Below are 21,538 nucleotides of genomic sequence, written 5' to 3' on the forward strand. Positions count from 1 at the left end.
TCATGCAGACAGGACTTTAAAACCCTTTATAAAACATTGCAAATGTATCCATAAAATCATAGAATTGATTATACCGTGCATTGTGGGCTTCCACAGTCACCATCACAACATACTTCCAGGTGTAAGTTGCACATTTGGCATGTGCAAAGAATGATTTTTCTTCCTACAGACTTTGCAACAGAATCTGAAAATGAGGCTGGCTTCTTCCTGCTGTGTGTCTTGCAAATAAGTGTGAGTTTGCTGTCAAAACACTATTAATAATTCTGCTTTTGAGGCACAAGCCAAGACAGAGCCCAGCCTGCTCTTCCATGGCTAAGTGGGCTCATCAGGGCTAACAGGAATATCAAACACTCAGAAAATAATTTAATCAGCAAAGTCAACAGCTGTAATGTTGTGAGCCCCCCTGGGGAGCACAGCAGCAGGACAAGAAGGGCTTGCTTTCAGACAGCTGCTTCTCTAAGTAGACTGCCTTTTCCTTCTGCAAGGCTCCTGGTAGATTTACTTGTTTGACAAATGGCGGCTTGACTCAGAATATCCAGATTTGATACAATTTGTGCTTCGGAGAAAACAAGTGGTCCCTAAGATATTTTTGGCTGAATAGGTTGCTTCATGTCGACTCCAAGTGTGTGAAGCTTCTTGTGTTTCCCTTGTTTTGGCAGATCTATTGCCGTGGTTTTCTTCTGGTAAGGTTTAAAAGTCGGTCTCAGCTGGGGCATCCAAAAAGGATGCAGCCTAATACTGCCTGGTGACAGCACAGGGTGGTTTGCTGCTGGATGGGAATTGCCACACGGATGCAGTTTTACTTGAACTCAGCAGAGGGCCGAGTGCTGCTGCAGCTGCCAGCATCTCCCGGTGCTCTGGAGGAACACAGCCTGGAAAATGAGAGGTATGGATCTCATTAGGCACCTGGATGCTGTTGACATTTAAGCAATTAAAAACAACCAAAAAGGGGCTCAGACTGCTATAATCCAGGAAAGTCACCTGACACCCGCTGGAGCAGCGCTGTGCTACTGCCACTACTTTTGCATCAAGTCTCTGAGGTTTAGAAGTGCTTAAAAAGGAAGACCCTCAAAACCCAAGAAATGCTCTGTTTGTGTGTGAACCAGGAATGCCGCCCCTCCCGACCCCTCTGGCTTTGTGCAGGCGATAAGATTCCTACTAATGGATAAGAAAGCTTTAATGGAGGCCTGTTGTCATTAACCTGCTCTTTTCTGGGAAGAAGAAGGACAGATGACGGTTTGCATGTTGTCTCTGAGTCAAGATCAAGGTTACACAAATGCTGCCGCCACCACAAAATCAGGAGGGGCAGCATGCCTGAAGGCGGAGAGAGCAAGACTGTAACTGCCCTTTCTAGCTGCAGCAAGCACTGCGCCAGTTAAGCTTCGGACTGAAACCATGCTGCAAGAGTTGGAGTGAGGTGATAATTAGCATGTGGATAGCAGAAACTTTCGGACAGAGATAAAATCACTCCACTGCTGAAGCTTGTGGCTCAAAACATACCTAGATTTGACAGCCTAGCTGCTGTAACAGCTCCCTCCCTGCAGTGGACAATCCCTCTCCATTCCCACCCATGCCTCCACAGGGGCTCCTGCCACCTCACTTTCTGGCCAGTCTTGCAACAGGACAGCTGCTGGGTAAATCAGTTTGTACCTTCTCTTGTGGGTGGTTGGCTTTCCAGTGGATCATCTGGCAAACCCAGCTGAGGAAAAAGTCCAGGGTATTTGTATCCGATTCTTTCCACTGACAGCAGCTCCTGCCAGAAGGGATAAATGCTGCAAAGAGCTGTATTCTGTTTGCGTAGCAGTGAGCCCTGGCCCAATACAGACTTGATCTGTTGGCACGGAAGACATTTATGCCAGGGACTGGATTTTAAGCTAACACAGTCTGGACTACAGTTCTACTTCATGACATTGCTTGCTGGGAAAATGCTGGGTATCATGACATGGCACACATGCTAAGTACATTTTAAATGGTGCAAATTACCACTTAAAGATTTATTTACAAAGTATATATAGGTTAAAATACCTGTGCAATTTACAAGTGGCAGCTGCTGGTAGTCACAGCTCTGACACCAGTTATTTTCAGTATCTGCAGTGATGAGGCATTTCGCATAGATGAGATGTAGGGGAAGTTACTGTCAGCACTTGTGGCTTAGGTTGGCAGGTGCCAGGTGATATTCTGCAATCCATATTTATTTTTTACTAAGAGCCCAACTGTCAAATACCTGTAGGCTAATAAAAATAGCTGTCTAGCCACTTGAATCTCCTGCTGGGTGCCTAAAGCTTTTTGAAAACCCTGCCCATAGTCTATCATGGTAGGACTCCCTAGGGTAAAACTCAAGTAGGCATCACCCTTTGATGAACACCAAGAAGAAAAAAAAAGAAGCAGGAGATAAACTTCATCACTAATAAACCTACCCACACTTTATTGTATTACACAAGCTGTGCTCCTCCTGTGTGCTGCCCATGCAGATCAGTACTATCTGTGGAGCTGACACAGGAAAATCCTCCCTGTATCAACCAGGGTTATGTACTATCCAAACTCTTCAGGTTCTGGGGACATACCTTAAAGGTGGAGAAACTGATTCATGCTCTCCTGTGGTCCTCAAAGCATTCTTCCTTGAGCTAAGGAAGAGGAAAACCTCCCAATATTTCCAGTGTAAGCCTGAGGATGTTGCTATGCTGGTGGAAAAATGCGTAAATATCCAAAGGTCCTTCTTCAGCTTCTGTTGTCATTTCTTTGGAGCAAAGACGCCAGGAAATGGATCTGTGGGAAATACAGGTTATAAATAGATTCCCAGATCTTGCTGCAGCCAAAATCCCTGCAGAATTCACAGGGCTATCGGCAAGATGCGGTGGGAAGGGGGTGTGACACATCCTCGAGAGAAGTTGTCTTGTGGCATGTTGCAGCTGGACACAGAGAGCGTCAGTGTGCAGTGGGTACACTGATCTTCCTGGGGCACCCAGTGGGTGCTGTGTCCAGCCAGCCAGCAGGCAGGGTCACAAGCTGCAGGTCACAGGCTACATGAGTTTATAAAATTGGGACAAGTTTCAGCTTCGTAAAACTGTCTGGGTAAAAAATGCTGACAGCAGGTACACTCTTACAGGGAAATACTCTGTATCCTGACCTTCTTCCTGAACTGGAGGTTACATTTTATCAGCCCCCACTAAAACAAAATGGAGGATGAAAGTCTTGTATGTGTGAAACCCCAGAACAGGTGGGGCTACAGTGCGTATCCAAGTTGGAAGAGTACAGCTGAGGTGGGAAGATCCAGAAAGAAAAGGAAAGGTTTTTCCAAACATGGTCTCCAAAGTGTCCATGAGAGGCATGAGTGTCCATACACCAGCTTGGAGTTGGGGTGAGGGGAAAACTCAGTGTGGGGAATCCAGGGCTCTGGCTGCTGGATTTCTTTGCTTTGGGTCACCTTGTGCTCCAGCAGTGCTTGCACTGGATGCAGCCGAGAAGCCGGCTGCAGCTCCTGCACCAGGACCACGCTCACATGAGCTGGTGGGATGAGCCTTGCTCCAGAGGCTCTGACTTCAGCGCTGGAGCACAGAGCAGGCAGTGGGCAGGGAGGGGAGGATCTGCTGTCCCATGAGACCTCCTGCCAGCGGCCGAGGCCAAAGCTCTGGAGGGGATCTCTGTTCAGGCTGTGCAAATCCAGTACGGCTCTCAAGAGATCCTGTCTGGCCATGTGGATGGAAGAAAGCAAGGTGCTCTGGTCTGCGGGGAAAACAGTGTTTCAGCAAGGAGAGCTGTTCTGTGGTGTGAGACTCAGGAATGGGAAAAGCTGTGAATCTGAAGATTTGGCCAGGGTGTTTGCAAAACATCTGCAGCAATTCACACAGTCCCTGTGAACACCACGTGCAGGGGCGTTCTGCCTCTGGCTGCTGCATTACTCTGCCAGTGGTTTCTTTGACGTGCTGCAGTAACAACAGAGCCTTTCCTCCCATATACTGGTAGAAAATGATGCATTTAACACATGCAGGTCCCCATAAAACCAGGCCAGTAGTTTGTATGCCACAGGGGAAGCAGTAGATTAATCCATCACCTGGGGAATGAATGTGTTAAGAATCATCACATTAGCACATCTGCAAAATCCTGAACCCGAGCTGAGGTCTGGGTCACACCAAATGAAAGCAATGTTCCTTGGAGCTGTCGGACACGGAAAGGGTCTTGCTCATTTGTTTGTAGGGACTGCCCTTAATGCTAAGGTATTTATGGGGTTGTTCTGCCCTTGAGGCTTCTCACTAGCTGATTTACAGTCTGGGAAAACGCAGCCAAATGGAAACCTGAGGGGTCCTTCCTTTTTTCGCTGACCTTCTCACAGCATGGGTTCTTGTGAAAAGGAGGAGATGGGACAAAGAGCACCCACCTGCAGCCCAGGGCTTCTCCTGCTGAGGACTCCTGCACTGGGGCCCGGTATAGCATTGGACAGACTTCTGAAATGCCTGCAGTAATTCATCAGAGTTCTCACAAATGCCACGCTCACCCACACCTCTCCAGACACCATTGCCTCTGGGCTGCTTCACTTCTGATGGCAGGAGAGAGACCCTCCTGCACAAGAACGGCCACTTGCAAAGGAGCGACTCACCGTAGCTGTGGTCTGAGAGAGCCCCAGCAGACCAGACTCACTCAGAGTGAACCTCTTCTTCACCTAGTGCTTTTTTTCTGTGCTAGAAAGCCTTCACCAATCCATCTAGAGATCATTGCTGTGAGACCAGCATGGCCACTTGTTTCTCGGAGTGCACACTAGCAGCTAATTCCCTGGTAAGTACAGTTCTGGGGGGTGAACTCTGGGCCCATTGCCGCTGGGTGCTGTGGGTGCCAAAGGCTGCACGGGATAAAAAGGGAAAAGAAGAAGCTATTAGTGAAAGTCATGGGAAAAAACGCCGACAGGAATTAAATGCAAAGATCAGCACCCTGGGGAAGGAGGTCTCTTGTCCATGATTTACCAGGGGAGTGCCACTGTATGTTGACTCGTTGCATCCTGCGTCCTGTGCTTCTGCTCTTTGCTGCGGGTAGGAACAGGGTACTGGGCTTGGCATCATCCATACGGCTTGTGACCCTGAACTCCCTGCCCACTGTGGAGCACACGGCAAGCAGCCTCTGGCCCATGGTGGCCTTCATATATTTATGAAGCTTGAATGGGAACATGAAGGCTGGGGGGCAGGGGGGCTGCTACACCAACCACTCTGGCGACTGTGTGTAGATGTGACCCTGAGCCTCTGGCACCAGTGAGGTCAGGCTCTGGCTGATGCCAAGTTGGAGTCTGAGCCCCATGGAGGATGGAAAGGAGCAAGGGCCAAAGAAAAATCTTTTCTTATTTCTCTCAGAGTTGCTGGTAAAGTGTACAATCAATTTATTTTTTCATCTGCTGTTGCAATACTCATGGATCAAGGCTAACTAACATGCTTCTGACTCTTTGCTTATTGAAGTTCAAACATGGGGCGTATGTACTTCTGAGAGGCAAGGCTTCCCGGTCAAACACAGTTATGTTTATTCCCAAATGTCTTCCTTCCAGTTGAAGAAAGAAACACTTTGACAAGGTCTAACTTTTTCCACCTCAAAGTATTTTTGGCCAGGACAGTGAGGGTTGTTTTGCTCTATCTATTTGGGAAATGTCTGTGCAGTGGGAAGGAGGAGAGTGCAGGCAGGCTCAGCCCGGCCACCCCACTGCTGCCCCATTGCCTCTGCCAGCTCTGCAGGCACTGAGCTGTGGGGCATGTAAGAAAACAGCTTATGATGGCCCCATGCTCCTTCTCTGCCCAGAGCCAGTCACTGGTCAAACTGGCCGCTGCTCCAGCAGCTCTCTGTGGCTATTGCCCAGGCACTGGGCTGACTGCTGAAGGAGGCAACGCCTGCTGCATGGTGAGCAGCGCCTGGTGTCACCATGCCTGCTCTTGGCTGGGGTGGCCCATGCTCCTGCAGTACAGAAGATTAAAACTGGTGAAAGTCCCAAGGTTTGGAAAACAATGTGATGCCAGGTACAAAAAAGAAGAGATTGGGCAGTAACTGTACAAATAAATCTGCTTCAGCGCCTACTGAAATAAAACATACACTGAGAAAAAAAAGCCTCCAGATGCTCCTATATCCGTGTAAACAGAATCCCACACAGTCAGAGTCCACTGGGCTGTTTTGGTAGCAAAGAAAAGACAACAAGCCATAGCTTTATGAATTGCTTTTCCTAATTGCTCTTTTATTATTATTCCTGTTTAGTTAATAATTAGGAGTTAAAGGAGAAGGGAAATGCCAGTCCCGAGTCTGTGGTGTGGTGACTGATGCTAGAAGAGGTTGCAGTAATATATTTAGATTTTAATAGAGCATTTGACAATATGCCTCAAAGTCTTCTGTGCAAAACTGATTAAGACAGGCTATATGTGAAAGCTAATGATGGAAAAGACTGCATCAGGTGGAGGAAGGTATCGTGAATTTCTACAGACATCACTGTCAGATTAAGATCTGATTAATCAGTTCAGACTAACGTCAGATTAACATCATCTTCATCTTTGCTGCCAGTCTCAGACAAGACCTGTCAGCTCCAGGCCGTCACATCATCTGTTGCATAGGTAAGAGCATTTGATGAACTTCATCCCATTCCTTGTGAGCAGCAATCATGCTCAGAATCAACCTTGTTGTTTTCCTTTATTCAGTTTCATCTTCCTCTTCCAGAATTCAAAAATTACTGTAAGTCTGCATGCAGTGGAAATCTCCATTACTCCTGAATGATTTAAGGAATAAGAGTTTTTCAAGGCACTTTCAGCTAGAAAGACTTCCAAATTCAGCTGTCCATTTGTCATCTCTTTGACTGCATTAGGCTAAAACCGAGTATGAATCCTTCATACCAAGCGATTTTGAAATGCTCCAGATGTACAGACACAGGCATATCATCTCTTGATGGACTTGTGATTTCTACTCGTATCTCACATTCAGTTTCTCATTCACACATCTGCTAGAAGTTCATCCTTGCATTTGCTGGTGATCTGTGTGCTAGAATAACCTTCCACTCCTCATCCTTGTCCACAAGGTCAGCATTATCAGACAGCCCCAGCTTCAAGATTTATTGACAAAAGTTCTTGTCTGCTGTTTTTGATGTCAAAGGAATGTAAATTCCTTTCTCGTATTATCATTTTAGTGCCTCATCTCTGGAAAAAATATTAGTAGTGGGCACCTGGAACATCTTGGAAGGGTTGTTGTTTCCATACTATGTCATCTGCCCAAAGCAGTAATTCTGTACCTCTTAAACAGCTTCACATTCCTTTACTATCTCCACTGAGTGAACCGAGAGACAGAAGCTCCAGTCATCAGTAGAGGTAGTTATTAGTTCTTAGCAGGGAGTCATAGCAGTCTGCAGATGAAAAAATTGCTTCCTTCTCCTTTGTACTTTGAAGCAAGTACTGATTAAGAACCATCAGAGGTGCTGTCTCACAATCTGCAGCTATGGCTTTAACAAGTAAGCTTTTTTAAGGTGGGCCAGCCTTAAAGGCTCTCTTTCATAGCCTTGTAATTTCCCCAGGAAATTTAATCGTGCCCAACACTCTGGGAGACCATAGCAACTTTGAACAGTTTTTGTTTCAATCATATTATATCAGATACATCATTCTGGTAGGCATCACCAAGTCTGTATCCCACCTGGCTGTGAAAAAACAAGGTGAATTCCTTGTAGACTTTGTACTTATCTTTATTATGGCTGAACCCAGCCTTTACCTGAGTGGGGAAGGGTCTGATCCATCTCCAGGGAGAGAAGTGCAGGCACCAGTGCAGAGCTGCTAATAGGGTGGCTGAGGTCTCCAGCCCCTGCTGCCCCCACTAGATCAGCCTGTACTTCACCACTTCTGCTTCCAGTTTTTATCTCTAGGTTGGGCTGACAAAGGAGTGCTGGCCTTACGACAGGGAGTCGTTGAGTGGCCATGGCTTCTATTCAAATTCAAAAGAGGCTAATTCTGGCTGTGGTGCTGGTGATTTGTCTGGGAAGATGTTTCACTGGCAATTAAATCGCCTTCGAAGAGACTGTGCTCTCCTGCAAGCTGGGGCAGAGTGTGCAGGAACTGGGTGAGGGGGTGTTAGAAGCTAAAAACCTTCTTTTTATTTTCTCTAGGTCAGGTGAAGTCAGCTTTAGCAGGAGCCGAAGGCAGGAGGGAACCAGCCCAAAGCCACGACTCTTTTCCCGAGGCAAGAGGACAGATGTGCCGAATGTTGCATTCAGGTACCTGTTATTTTCTCCAGAAGCTGCCTGCTCCCTGTGAGGCATGTGGGGTGTCAGAGGTGTGCTCAGAAACTCTGCACAGCCGGTGCTTGGGGGCTGTTAGCTCATATGAGTCTGCACATTCCAGTTCTCACATGGCTGAAGAGTTAAGCAGGGGGGCTCAAGGTGAAGTGGCAGTCTAGAAAGGGGGATTAAGGTTCTGGGTGTTGGGCAGGGTCTTAAATCAACCCCGGGGGGACAAGTAGCTTGAACATAACCTGACAGTCTGTGGCCTGGCAAGAAATTCAGAATATCAGGATGATAGAATTGCCTGCACTTTGTTGTATTCAAGACTTGCAGGGGATTCAGCAGCTCTCATTCCTCCTTCCCCTGAGGCAGGAATGTCCCAAACCATTAACAGGATTGCCCCCCCTTCTTGGAGCAGACTCTATACCTTGCAGAGCCCTCCATCCCCACCAGCCATGTACCAGAACTCTCTGGGAAGCAGGGCCAAGGCTGGGCTATGTCTGCCAGCATGAGAACCTCAGCCATCCACTGCCCACGAAGGGATGTGCAAGCCCACATGCCGGGCTTGGGTGGGCAACAGGTTGCAGGCTGCTGGGAAATGAAGAAAAGCACTTCTGCTTTGGGAAGGAGGGACACTGCAGATTCTGGGATAGCTTAACACTCTTGAGCTGTTAGATCTGGCATTTTTCATCAACCTGAACTTGATTTTTCAGAAATCGTTGTAAATTAAACAATCTAACCATAAAGCACAGGTCTTTGATCAGTGCTTCTCAAACAAAGTACCATCTATTGCTGCATCTGTCAGCTCATTAGCAGTTGCTTTCATTACAAACTGTGCTTACCAGCTGTGTCTGAAGTCCTGGACCCAGAAACCTGCATAGCGAGAGACAGAGCAAGACAAGGCTTTTGTAGCTAGGTCTCAAATGATAGACAGCCCGCTTATATGAAGGCCTTGTAACGAAGGTGCAATCACTGATGAGCAGACTATAAGGCCCAGCAGGTGTCCCAGAGTGAAGCAGGTGTATCAAATGGGGTGATTTTTTTTGTCATTGTCTAGCTGCAACCCCAGGCAGGGATTGCTGGTACCTGTGCTTGAAGCACAATAAAACAGGAGGGCACATGCACCAAGTTTCTTGAAGCTATACTGCCAGGGCAAGATTTGGCCTTGCGAGTGCAAAGAGTCAGTGTGGAAGTTAGTGTTGTTAGCCTTGTTCACACACCGTCTGGTAATTTAAAGCATAACTGGTGTCTTGACTGTAAAAATGCTCCAGCAGGCTGTTGTCCATGAGGCTGCCCTGCAGTCACAGAATGGCTTTTCATAAGCTTACAGAGAACTGGAAATTGAGAGACTTTCAGCATTAACTACAGCTCATTTTTCTGGTAGCCCACTGTTTCACAGCCAGTTTAGAGCTGCCTGAAGGGAGGTTACGAGATGCTTTGCCCAACTGTGTGGAGCAGCTATCTAAAATAGGAATAATGTGATGGCAGAGAAGGATGCTTGTGACACCGTGATGCACCTTTGCAGCAGCCTTTGCTCCCTGCTAAGACAGAGTGGCAAATGGCAACATTTGATGCAACAGTGTCATCACTGCTAGAAATTGAGCCAAAAAGCCCATCAAACGTTTCTGGTTTCCTTCTACTTGGTAGTGAGACCTTTGCATATCCCGGCTTTCAGGACACCCAGGTTTTGGACCTCTAGGCTGGGCAGCCACGCCCTGCTATGTGGCCCCTCGTGGCCTCCTCTTGCAGCAGCCCTGCAGCTGCACAAAAGCCTGGGAAAGGCTGTTGCCAGAGTCAGCATGAAGAGGAATGGCACCTGCAGTTTACGCCCCTCTAAGTGGGCAGCAGCATGCCCCAAGAAGTGCTGTGAAATGCAACCAGTGCAGAGTATTTCAGACCCCCTTCCCTTTACATACCCTGAGTATTAATGGGGCAAGTGCTGTTGTGGGTCAGGACCAGCACTCTGTGCTCCGTTTGCAGGCTGGGGCTCAGCCCAAAAGTTCTTGAGGAGCCGCTTCCGCCCCCACAAGCCCTCTCACAGCTCTGATGCTTTGCATCAGGGGTGCTCTTGACTGAGAAGGGAAAGCATTTTTCCTTCCTTATTTAGAGCATGCCTCAAGCATTTTGGCTTGGGAGCTCAGCTCATACCACAGTTCCTCTGCCAGACATGGGCCTATCGTGAGTTTTTTTCTGTTTAATCATACAAAGAAAAATGTATTTGCCTTTCTCAGCAGACATGTTCACTGCAATATCTCCTTCTTAGTCCTAGAGTGTATTTTTCCCCCTACTGAATTAAATCATTTACTTTGTGTGCTCCTGCTTTGCCAAATGTGAAGCATGAGGATGATGCTGTTTTGTTGATGGACTGATGAGGCCCTGCTATTCCCAGCCCAAGGGTTGGGAATAGCAAACCCTAGCTAACGCAGGGTTTCACGGGACACTCCTTGGGCTACACATAAGCAAGTTTATCTCCGAGTGCTTCTGGGCAGCTTGGCTGGTAAATCACAGAAGACTTAGCCTCCAAATTATCAGGCAAAGCCTCACATTAGGGGCATTGCTAATGAAAGGCAGTCACATGAACCTCCCAGGCTGGCAGCAGGCACTGCTTATACAAATCATCACTGTTTGAGGGTTCTTTGAATTTTTTAACTTGTATCAAATGTTCTGTGGCCCTGCAGCACGGCAGGTGGATGTGCACAAAATACCAATGGGAAGAACATTGCAAATTCTGGGTTACCTGCCTGAATTGAACAAGAGGTACATATAGTATGTTCTGGATTTAACACCCATTCATTTTGTCCGGGAAGGCACTTATGTGCACACCCTCCCGTGTGTCCCACCCAACCCTGCAGCGCCCATGCAGCTGGCCATGGCGCTGAGATAGCCCCGTCTGCAGCAGCTGATCCTCTGCAGGGGATGGAGGGCAACGACTGGATGGAGCCGATTTCGAAGCTGGCTGATGAGGCTGTGTAAAGAGGGCCTGACCCTGCTTCCATTTGCATCACCCTAGATTTGTCTAGGGTAGTGTGGTAGCAACTGTCAGCAAGCTGCAGCTCGCCATCATTCAGCAATGCAGTGCTGCAGCATTGAGCTGCAGGGGAGCGGTGGTGGCAGGGGTCTGTTGTTGAGGCAGGTGGCAGAGCCTCTCCATGTGGCACTGGCACACGAGGGATGTGCAGCCCCTCAGCAAGCACAAGTCATTCCAGACCCACCAGAGCTGCCTGCCCGTCACCCCTCCCTGTGGCAGGTTGCAGGGGGGTTGTGTCTCTGGAGGGTGGCAGGTGGGTTGTGTCTCTGGGGGGTGGCAGGGGGGTTGTGTCTCTGGGTGATTGCAGGCAGCTGGCAGGAGGGTGCAGAGAGGCTGGTGGCTGCAGGCTGCAGCTGGGAAGCATTACCAGTTCCAGCTGTATCATCAGTGGAAAGCTGGGCAAGCGATGAGGGGGTGGAGGAACGGTCAGCAGGGACTGAGGGAACAGCAACAGCTCTCAAAGAGGAGTCTGGAGCGCTGGAAAAACACTGTGCCTCTGATTCTCTGGCTTCTCTGAGGGTAGCAGGATTCCCTGAGCCATCAAAACTGTGGAGCCGGCAGCTGCACCTGACCCGTGAAGCAGTGCGGTGGTACCTGCGACCCGCAGTGCCTGGCCTCTGCCGGTACCCGCGCTCCTGCGCGGTGTGAGAGGTGCCCTCCCCACCACCGCGCTCCGGCAGAACCTCCTGGCTCGGAGTTAGTAGAACCGCGTAAGAGCTAAACAGCGCCCCAGGAAGGTTTGCGCCCGGCGCTGTACCCCGTCCGCAGCGGGGCGCTCGGGCCGGCGGCGGGGGCGAGGGGGCTGCGGCGCTTTCGGCGCTTGGCTCCGCACTCGCGGGCCGGCTCCACTTCGCTGCGCGGGGCGCACTTGCAACGGTGACTTCAAACTGGTTTTGTTAAACCGCGAATAGGAAGCGCGACGGAGCGGCGCGTTGCGGCTCGGCTGAGCCACGGTAAGTGCGGCGGCAGCCCCCGCTGGGCTCGGGGGGTTCCGCCGGGGTCGCACACTGGCTCAGCCACCGCTCCCCGTCCCCCTCCTGGGCTCTGCCGGCTGCCGAGCATGGCGGGGCGGCGGGGGCGGGGGTGGCTCCCGCTGCCGCCCCCCGCCCCCGCCGCCCGCTTCCTCCGCCACCTCCCCCGGGCACCGGCCGGAGCTCGCTGCCCTCCCCGCTGTGCCCTGGCGTGTGGGCCGGTCGCGCCGCGGGAGGGGCCGAGGGACGGCGGAGCAAGTGAGCGGGCTGCGGCGGGGAGCTTCTCCCCCTTCTCTTTCCCCTCCCTTTTCCTTTCTTCCCCCTTTGTCTCTTCCCTTGTTCCCCCCCCCGCCCCGTTCTCCCTTATCGCCCCTATCTCTTTCCCTTCTTCTCCCCGCCTTCCCCGGGGGTTCCCCGCTCTTGGGAGCGTAGGGCTGTGCTGCCCGAGATCGGGAGTTGCAAAACATCTCCTGGCTTTGCAGCACGCTTTTTTTTTTTTTTTTTTTTCTTTCCCCTTCCCTTTTTCCCCTTACACTTGGAGTAGCTAATTGGATAGGAAAACACTAACTGCAGGGGTGGGATTACTTCATGCTCTTGCAATGCTGTTTTGCTGTTCGATTTCAGTCCTTTCGTGTGAAAAGAGCCTGCCTGGCGGTGCTGCTCGGCCGCTCCGGGAGCGCTGTGAGGGGCAGGCGCTGCGGGGCCACCAGCACCTTTTTTTTCTTACCAGGCCTTCGCTTCGAAGGGAGATTTTGCTGTCTCTGTGGCTGCGTTGGTTTCAGAGATTTGCTCTTTTGAACGGTGCGTTCAGCAGGTCCTGCAGTAATCCCGGTGCATTGCTGTGTGATCTGAGGCTTCCTTATCTGGCAGGTTAATTCCATCACTTGGGCTCTTTTCCTTTTGTTTCAGGGATATTTCTGTAGAAAATGTGAGGTCCAGTGGGGCGATGGTGCTAGCAGCAGGCTGTTTTCTTCCCTGTTTGGTGTTCTGGCTCCTGCAGCCATGGGTTGTCATGGTGTGGAACAGCTCTGAGCTCTGCCTCATCATCCCTGGCGATTATTTACCTCTTCTGTGGCTGGAAGTTGGATTTCCTCAGGTTTGTCTGGTAATGGGGGGGACAAGGAAAGTCCTAAAATAAGTGGCATTGAAATTCAGCCAACCAAACCAGCAGAAAAGGTGCTCCTAAGAACACAGTATGTCTAGATGTGCTCCTTGAAAAGCTTTTTCTTGAGCATGAGCAAGAAGTTATGTGTCTTTCTAAAGAAAAAAAGACTGAGGCAGTGAGTGCTGGACATGAATTCCTTTAGGTCAGGAGCCAGCAGGATGCTTAAACTTGGGGATGATTGATCAACCTGGGGCTGGTCCTTGGGTTGGCTGGATGCATGTTTGCACTGCCGGAAAGTGTGCAAGCGAAGGACCAGTTTGCATCTGGCTTGTGCCCAGCTTTCCTATGTGTTCCCCTTCAAAAAGGGATGTAAAGCATGGAGCAGCTCACTTATCCTCGCTATCTTTCCCCTACAGGTACTTTTTCTTGTTCTCAACTGACAATTACAGCAGTAAAAGAGGGAGGGAGCTATTTGTCTTCTTTCTTTGTTGTAAATATTTTTCCTGCCAAACAGTAACCCTAAAATCATTAAAACCAGGGAAAGTTGCTTTGTACATCTTGAACCTGGGCTTCCCCTGATGTTATCATCCTCTGGGGTGCGGCTGTTTTGCTTTACTTGCCTGAATTAATCTGATTGTGGTGCTGAGAACTCCCATGTGGTCCCTGGAAGTAATCCTGCATTTTGAGGAGTTTAGAACTTGCTGAGTAGCTGCTTCTCTTTCTTAAAAGGTAGTGCTGTTAGGTGGGAAATTTCCTATCCTGGCCTATTCCTGAGGACCTGAAAGTTGACCTTTGTAGCTTTCTCCCTACCAAAGGTGATATTGGTTGTACTTTTTTTGGGTGTTTTTCCCCTAAGGTTTCTTGTCTCACCTAGAGTTATGAATAGTTGATATTTCTCATAATAGTTGCATGAATTAGCTTATGTCTTTTCCTGTTCTGCTAAGCAAAAATCTGTATCTGTTTTGATGCCATCAACAAGGGAGGGGGGCTGGTGGTGAAGTTCTTCCACACTGCAGATGAGCCAGAGCCTCCGCAAGGAAAGTGATATAATCTTAGTGTCTCTTCCTAGAGAACAGCCTCTTAGGGGATGAGGCATCTCCTGCCTGTGCAGTGCAAGGAGTTATTATGACTTTCTCAAAGTGGCATCTGCTGTGATGTTAGTGGGGAGCAAGTTGTACTTTCGATGCTCATCTGGGTGAGAACTCGGTGACAAGGTGTGTTCCTACAAGATAATGAAAACAGTGGTCAGAAAGGGGTGAGATGGTATCCTCAGTGAGGCAGTCGTTATGGCAACGGGTCTGTTAATTGTCAGCCCTGTATCTCCAGAGAGTTATAAGGTGAGAGCAAATACCTTTTTTGTTAGCTTTAAGGATTTAATTTTTTTAAGAGGGCAAACGATTGTCATTTGCATGGAGCTCAGCCACAGTAATTCTCATTTACTGCCCTCCACCTGGCAGCATCATTAGCGTTAGGAATTGCAGGAGAGCACTGCAGGGCTGGGGCAGAGGACCATATGTCTGGAGTCAGCAGCAGCGTGGCTGGGGAAACCCGGGCAGCGCTTGGAAGTGTAATTGCAGGGGATGTCGCCTGTGGCAGGGAGCTGAGCCAAAGCGTAACAGAGAGCCCTGTCGGTTCTGGCAGCGGGCGAGTGTGTGGGGACACCCTTTGGTGAGCCACTGGCAGTGCCTGGTGGCTCTCTGGCTGTCTCAGCGCTGGGGGCATGGCCGCAGCCACTGGTTGTAGGGGCTTGTGTCTCTCCCAGAAGAAGAAATGTGTGTTGGCTGCTTCACCAGCCCCAAGCTGAGCTCTATGTCTGCAGCAGCGAGGGCCAGGGCTGTGCTCAGCTTTGGGTGGAGTTTCTCCTCCTTACAGCCTGCATCCTCTTCAGGCTGTTCTTGCCCTTTCCTTTTGACTTGCTTCAAGTCTTTTCCTGCTTTAATGTTGAGATGTTAAATGACATCTTTGTGGTCAGCTGTGGCAGGTGAGTAATGCTGTATCCTATGTAAAATGCCACAGCCTGTTTGCTGGGGGCTGCAAGTCCTCAAGTGACAAGTACCAGCCCCTGTGGCTCCTGGCCCTGGGCAGCCCCACCACCCTGCTGCTGCTTTCCTTCATCCTCATGCCTGTCTGCTCAGTAAATGCTGCTGGAGCCTCCCACTAGTTTATGGGGTTGTCTCAAAACTACAGAGTTAATCTGTGTGTCATTGGGTCACAGTGAGAGCACGTGGGCCAAATGCTGCGCTCCTGTTGAGAGCCAGAGCATGGCTCGGCTCTTTGGGGGTGCAAAAATGTATGAAAAAAGGCCAGGGCACTAGAGGATGGCACAGAGCTGGGGGACAGCAGTGCCATTTCAGAGGCACTGCATTGTCCCAGTCAGAGTTACAGGCTGGCCTAGGTGCTGTTGCTTGGGTGGGTGGAACCGGTTACTGTGGCTTCTACTCCCCTTCGACTGCTGGGCAGGGTGGAAGAGGGACCTCTGTGGCTGGGACCATCTGACTCCCTTGCTGCTCCTCTCTCTCCCTGAAGGAAGGGTTAGCAGCGTGTCTGGGTGCTCTGCTGCCATTCTAGTCATGGTTTGCTCAGCCTCGTGTTGTTGCTGAGGGCAGGGGGCAGGATGCAGCTGGCTGGAATCATCCCATGGGTGACTTGACTCCAGCATGGTGCCTGTAGGAAAGGCAGTGCAAAAGCACAGAGCCCCCCACGCTGGGGGGTTCAGGTGGGGGTGGGTGGGTGGGGATTGTGCCACTGATGGTTTTGTGCTTTGGTCCCCTTTGGAGTGATGACTGACAGTGGTGGTACTGGATGGGTGCGTGTCCCCATCGGGCTGTGGTAGCAATGCTCTGAGTTGCCCGCTGGTGCTCGCAGTCCTGGATGAGCCAGTCTGGCACAGCTTGCTCTAGGAGTGTTTGTACTGGAGTGCCCAGGCTTTCAAAAGCTTTAATAGGAGGTTGCTTTTTGTGATAAATTGATGGCTTCATTTTTTTGACCTTTGAAAACTTTTCATGTGTTAGCTACATGTAGGAAATGTAATTTTCCATGCTGAGAAGCAGTGAGTTCTAGCTCTGAAGCAGCATGACTGACATGATCCTTTTTGGATGTCTGGCAGAACTCATTTATTGTGAAGCAAGGCTTGGGTCCCAAGCTGAGATCCTTTGCTTCAAAGAGTCTGTGTCCATATGATAGCGGAGCCGAAAAGGGGAATCGGGAGAATTTAGTAGAATTGTTTTCTTTTGATGACTGTGAAGGTTGTGGAGAGATAGCAGGACAGGAGGGCTTCCAGATTTGCAGAAGGGTTTTGTTGACTGAAAAGGAGCTTGAGGGGGAAAATGAAATGCTACAATGATGGAGGCTAAGGACTGCTTGGTCCTGAGCCCCTTGGTCCCTGGGACTCCCCTGATGCTGCTCCCACTGGCAGTGGTGACTGGCCATTGGTGTTGGTCCTGCTGTGCTGAACAGCATGTTGGCAGGTGCAGCTTTGCTCTGTGTGCATTGCTGTAGCTGTTACTGAGCTGCCATCTCTTCCCTTACTGTTCTTTGGCTTCCTGGGTGTGTAGCGTCTGTGCTGTCCCTGTTCTGGGTGCTTTGGGGTTAGCATTCATAAGCCCTGTTCCAAATGAGAGGCAGTGACCTGCCTGTCCTCCTTAAGGGCTTGTCCCTGTTCCCCCTGCAGCTGCTGTGGGCTGCAGAGCACGCACCGTGCGTGCTTGCAAGTCACTGTGGTGCCAGTACCCAGCCTGCTCCTGGGGATGTCTGATGTATTGCACACAGCATAAAACCCAGTTCTCACTCTGTTTTTATTTACAGGAGGTATCTGGGGACAGCAGCACCTCAAGGCGCTTAGTGCTTGTGCTTAGTGCAGCAGACCCAGCTGTGGCGGAGGGAGACTGCTTCTCTCTGAGCATCTGAAGTGATGCTGGGAGAGCTGCTCATGCACATGAGCCTGCAAGTGGTAAGAGTTGGGCAGGGCAGCTGCCTGTCTTGCATTTAGTGTTTTGTAGAGTGCTAAGAATGTACACATGGGGACAAGAGACCCCAGAAGTCCCTCATGTTAGTTCTGCTTCTTTCACTTGGGAGTTCCCCTCTGCCATATACTGGTGTGTCATTAAAACGGGAGGAGTGCAGTTGCCCTCAGGCTGTGCTCGAGCTATTTAGATTGGACCTCTTCTCTGCTAGTTTGCTGCAAAACCATCTTTTCTAACAGTAGAGTACAGAGGGGAAACTGGGCCAATAACTTAAATGCATTTTTTGGATCATAAGCTATCGGTACTGCTAATTAACTTGCGTATCAGACTTGGTGGGGACTGCAAGGTGCATGCAACCAAAAATCCCCCTAACCTGCCAGCAGGTGCGGGCATACAGTCTGTCCTGCTAGATGCAGCCCTGCAGTGCCGTGTGTGTTTGCAGGTGCCTGGAGTGACTGAGCTCCAGACGTACCTGTAGCGACCAGGGAGTCCTCTTCTTTTGTGCAGGTTTTTCCTCATCTGTGAGATGCAGAGAATTGTTTTTCCCAGTGCCCCCAAGAGCAGAGCTGTAAAACTTTGTTGATTAGTGATCAGCAAGTGCTGGGAGGCTTTTGGTTGCAGGGTAGAGGGTGTGTGTGTGCGTTCTTGTGGCAGCAGTGTCTGGAGGTCTCTTTGTCCCTACTGTTGCGAGCCCAGAGGAAAACCTTGGCTTGGCCATGAGGCAGGAGCAGTGTTGTGGCTGCCATAGGTGGTGGTGAGCATCTCTGTGAGCAGGTGACTTGGTGGTCCCTGGTGGGTTAAATCAGGCACTGACTGTAGGAGGAGTGTTTAAACCCTGCCTGTGCCACAGCTTGTTTCCCAATCTGCCTGCTGCTGCCCGCTGGGATCACAGCCCCTCTCCCTCACCAGAAGCAGGATCCGTGTCCCAGCCCTTAGGATGTCATTCAGGGGGTCTTCCCTCTGCTTCGTCCCTGAAACCTGACAGAGCCTACCTTCTCCTTCCCAGGCGTGAGAAGATGCCCTTGCTGGGGCAGCTTGTTCCCCAGCCTCTGGAGCTGGTACGTGCCGAGCGAGCGCGGATGTACTCCAGTCTGGGACTGCCGGCAGTGTCTGCGCATTAGGCTGAGGTGAGATTACAGTGTAGGCTAATCCTCCAAAGGGGAAAACATAGGCTGGGGATGCGGCTCTTTGTGGAAGTAATTAGGAAGCATCCTTGCCAGTGTGCTGGTCCCTTACATAGGAGGTCAGGAGTGGCTTGAGGGCAGCCGGTAGCTCTATTTAGTGGCTGATGCCCATGAAGAGGCAGGGAGGCGTGAGGGAGCTTTAGCAAGCTGCTGGTCGGCTCGACAGGGTGTTTCTTGGGGTTAATAACTATGGTGTGAAGTGTCAGAGGATATTAAAAATCTCTAACTGCTGTGAGGCTTTACAGTGAGTCTGGATGTCCTGAGTTGTTCCCGTTCAAAAAGATGACATGAGATGTGGGTTTGTGATTGAGGAGGAAGAAACCTGCTGTGCAGGTCTGGCAGGGATCTACCTTGGCTGGGGTGTACCTGCCTGCCCCATGCCTGCTGCTCTGCACACTGGCACCTCGGGCTAGTGTTTCTGGGCCAGGTGGTGTTTCTCCATGCTGGCTTACAGCATCGGATGCAGATTGCTTCCCAGGGAACAGTGCTCTGGATATGCGGATGTTGGCTTGGGTTTCCTTCTATGCAAAGTGGGTTTATAGGAATGTACTGAGCTCCTTTATGAAACAGTTTGAGATCTAATGAAAGACATTACTGTGTAAGAGGAAAAATATTGTTAGTGAGTTACATCATAAATGAGGTCAGATCGTTGCCTTGTAACGAAATTATTTTGTTTTGCTCTAATCAGTTTTAGTAGCTAGAGTGCTCAGTAATTACTCGTGTCCTTATGAAAGAGATGGGACAGCATGAGTATAGCTGCTGGCAGACTTCTCTGACTCTGAAATGAATTGTGCAGATTATTTTGGGAAGGCATCTTTCCAGATGCACAGTGCCCCTGGAGTGGTGTTGGCAGAACCCAGCTCCAGCCAGGAACGATCACTGTACGTAGTGTGGCTCCTCTGTAAAGAGCTATCTGTAGGGGTGTTGGAAGCATCCACAGCAGGCACATCTTTGGATTCTGCTGCTGTCTTCATTTGTTACGATTCTGTTTGATGCGCAGTGTGCTAGGTGTCTCTCTGAACTCTTCCTTTCTTTATGTAAATTGTCAAGACCTCAGGGGCTGTCAAATACATCTGCTTTCTAAAACAGAAAATGACCTCCTATGTATTTGCACCTCTAGTGTCTTATTTTTTTTAATTTTTTTTTCTTCCTTTTGATGTCAGTGGTGTGTTCCTAAAAAGGCAGGCTGTGGCAGCTGGGATGGATAGGCAGGGCTGAATGCAGCTTGAGAGGACAGGGTACTGAGAGCCAATACTGTGATTGGTGTCTTGGCATAGGAGAAATGATCGTCAGCAGGCCATGCTTTTCCTTACAGGTGTGATGGCTGTGCATATGCCTCCTGCATATCCAGCTGCTGCACAGCAAGAGAAGAGCTGTGATGATGGGCAACAGCAGGCATCTTCCCCTGTGCCTTGCTCAGAGGAACCCGGTGGGCTGTGAGACTGCAGGACCTACCGTGCCCTTGGTCTCTCTCTGTAGACCTCTACCAGTCAACTGAGTGGAGCTTCTGATCAGGCTGAACTTGACCATCCCGTGGAGTTTGTGGTTCTTGTCCAGCATCTGCTTGGCAGCTCCCCAGGAGTGTGGTGGAGGGCTAGCAGAGCTGCAGCGTTGCAGTCAGTGCAGGGGCATAGCTCTCGCTGGCACTGTGGCCTCCATTTCCTTGTGCTCTCCCTTCTCCTTGACGGTTCCTCACAGGAGCCTGGGTCGGGCTCTTTGAGTGCACACAGCTCAGCAGCTTAAAGTGAAGTTGTCCTTTTCTGAGAGTGACTTTCTGCAAAAGGGTGAATTCATGCTGGTAGCCCCCAGCTTTCCCTCCTCTTAATCCACTTGCTGACTTCAGCTAAAATATTGTTAATTCTTGCTGTACTTTCCATTTCCTTCTGGCTCAGTTCAGATGTATTTTTTCTGCCCCCTGAAATCAAGGGAACTGATGTTGGGTAGCGTCCATCTCTTGGTGGGGTGCCGGGTGCGCTGGAACTGAGGCAGTCTGCAGGCTGCAATCTCTGTGCCTTAGGGTTTGCCCGTCCAGCTGTCCATAAACAGTGAGGTATCACTTTTCCAGAGTACACAGGGGCTTGTTGGGTCTACTGCTCCATCAGTGCTCCCCCCCTCACCTATGTGGGGTGTTGGAGGTGACTATCCGATGGACTCTTCCCTAAATAAGAACCAGTGGAAGGGAATACTTCAATAGAAACTTGCATAGCCAATGCTGTGTCTGTAGGTTGCAAATCCAGCTTCAGAGGTTTGACTACTGGACGGACCTGCTCTGCTGCTGCTCCTTGTCTGTCTGACAAAACTCCTGACAGGCAGACTGAGGCTGCGACTGCTGAGCTGCCAACTGTGGTAGCCATCCTGCTCCTTCCCGTACCTTCGCTCTGATTCTTCTCCTGTGATGAATCAATTCAAGAAGCTGAACAGATGAAAAGCTGCAGGCTGGTGTTGTAAGGTGGTGTTTTTGGTGCTCTGGTTCCTGGGCTCAGAAGCACTGGTGTGGGTGTAGGGAAGGGGACTTGATGTTTCTCCGTGATGAACTTTGTGAGGTTCCTGTAGGCCCATTTCTCCAGCCTGGCAAGATACTTCTGAGTGGCAGCACAACCCTCTGGGACAGGCTTGGTGACTTGATACTCCTCTTGGGCCACCTGCCCTTGTTCTCTGTCTTTGTGCACTTCCTTTTAATGTCTGAGTTCAGTCAGGAGCTCCTTGCTTGCCTGTGCAGCTCCCCTGCCACTACTACTTGGTTTCCAGGAAATGGAGATGGATAATTTTTGAGCTTGGAGGACATGATCCATGACAACCAACTGGATATCCTGGACTGCTCTTCTCCTCAGGACTGTGTCCCATAGGATTCTTCCGACAGGTCCCTAAACAGGCCAGTGTCTGTTCTGGAGTTCAGGGCTGTGGTCTGTAGGCTTGTTGTCCTGTTCACCCTCTCGAGATCCTGGACTCTGCCATCTCACAGCCACTGTGGCCAAGGCTGCTGACAACCCTGACCAGTTCTTTCTTGGTTAGAAGTACCAGGCCCAGCAGCAGCTGCTATGAGTGCTTGCCAGAAACCACCTGCCTTTCTTGAGCC

This window comes from Falco peregrinus, chromosome 5 (genome assembly GCF_023634155.1).
Source record: "Falco peregrinus isolate bFalPer1 chromosome 5, bFalPer1.pri, whole genome shotgun sequence".
Taxonomy (NCBI): domain Eukaryota; kingdom Metazoa; phylum Chordata; class Aves; order Falconiformes; family Falconidae; genus Falco; species Falco peregrinus.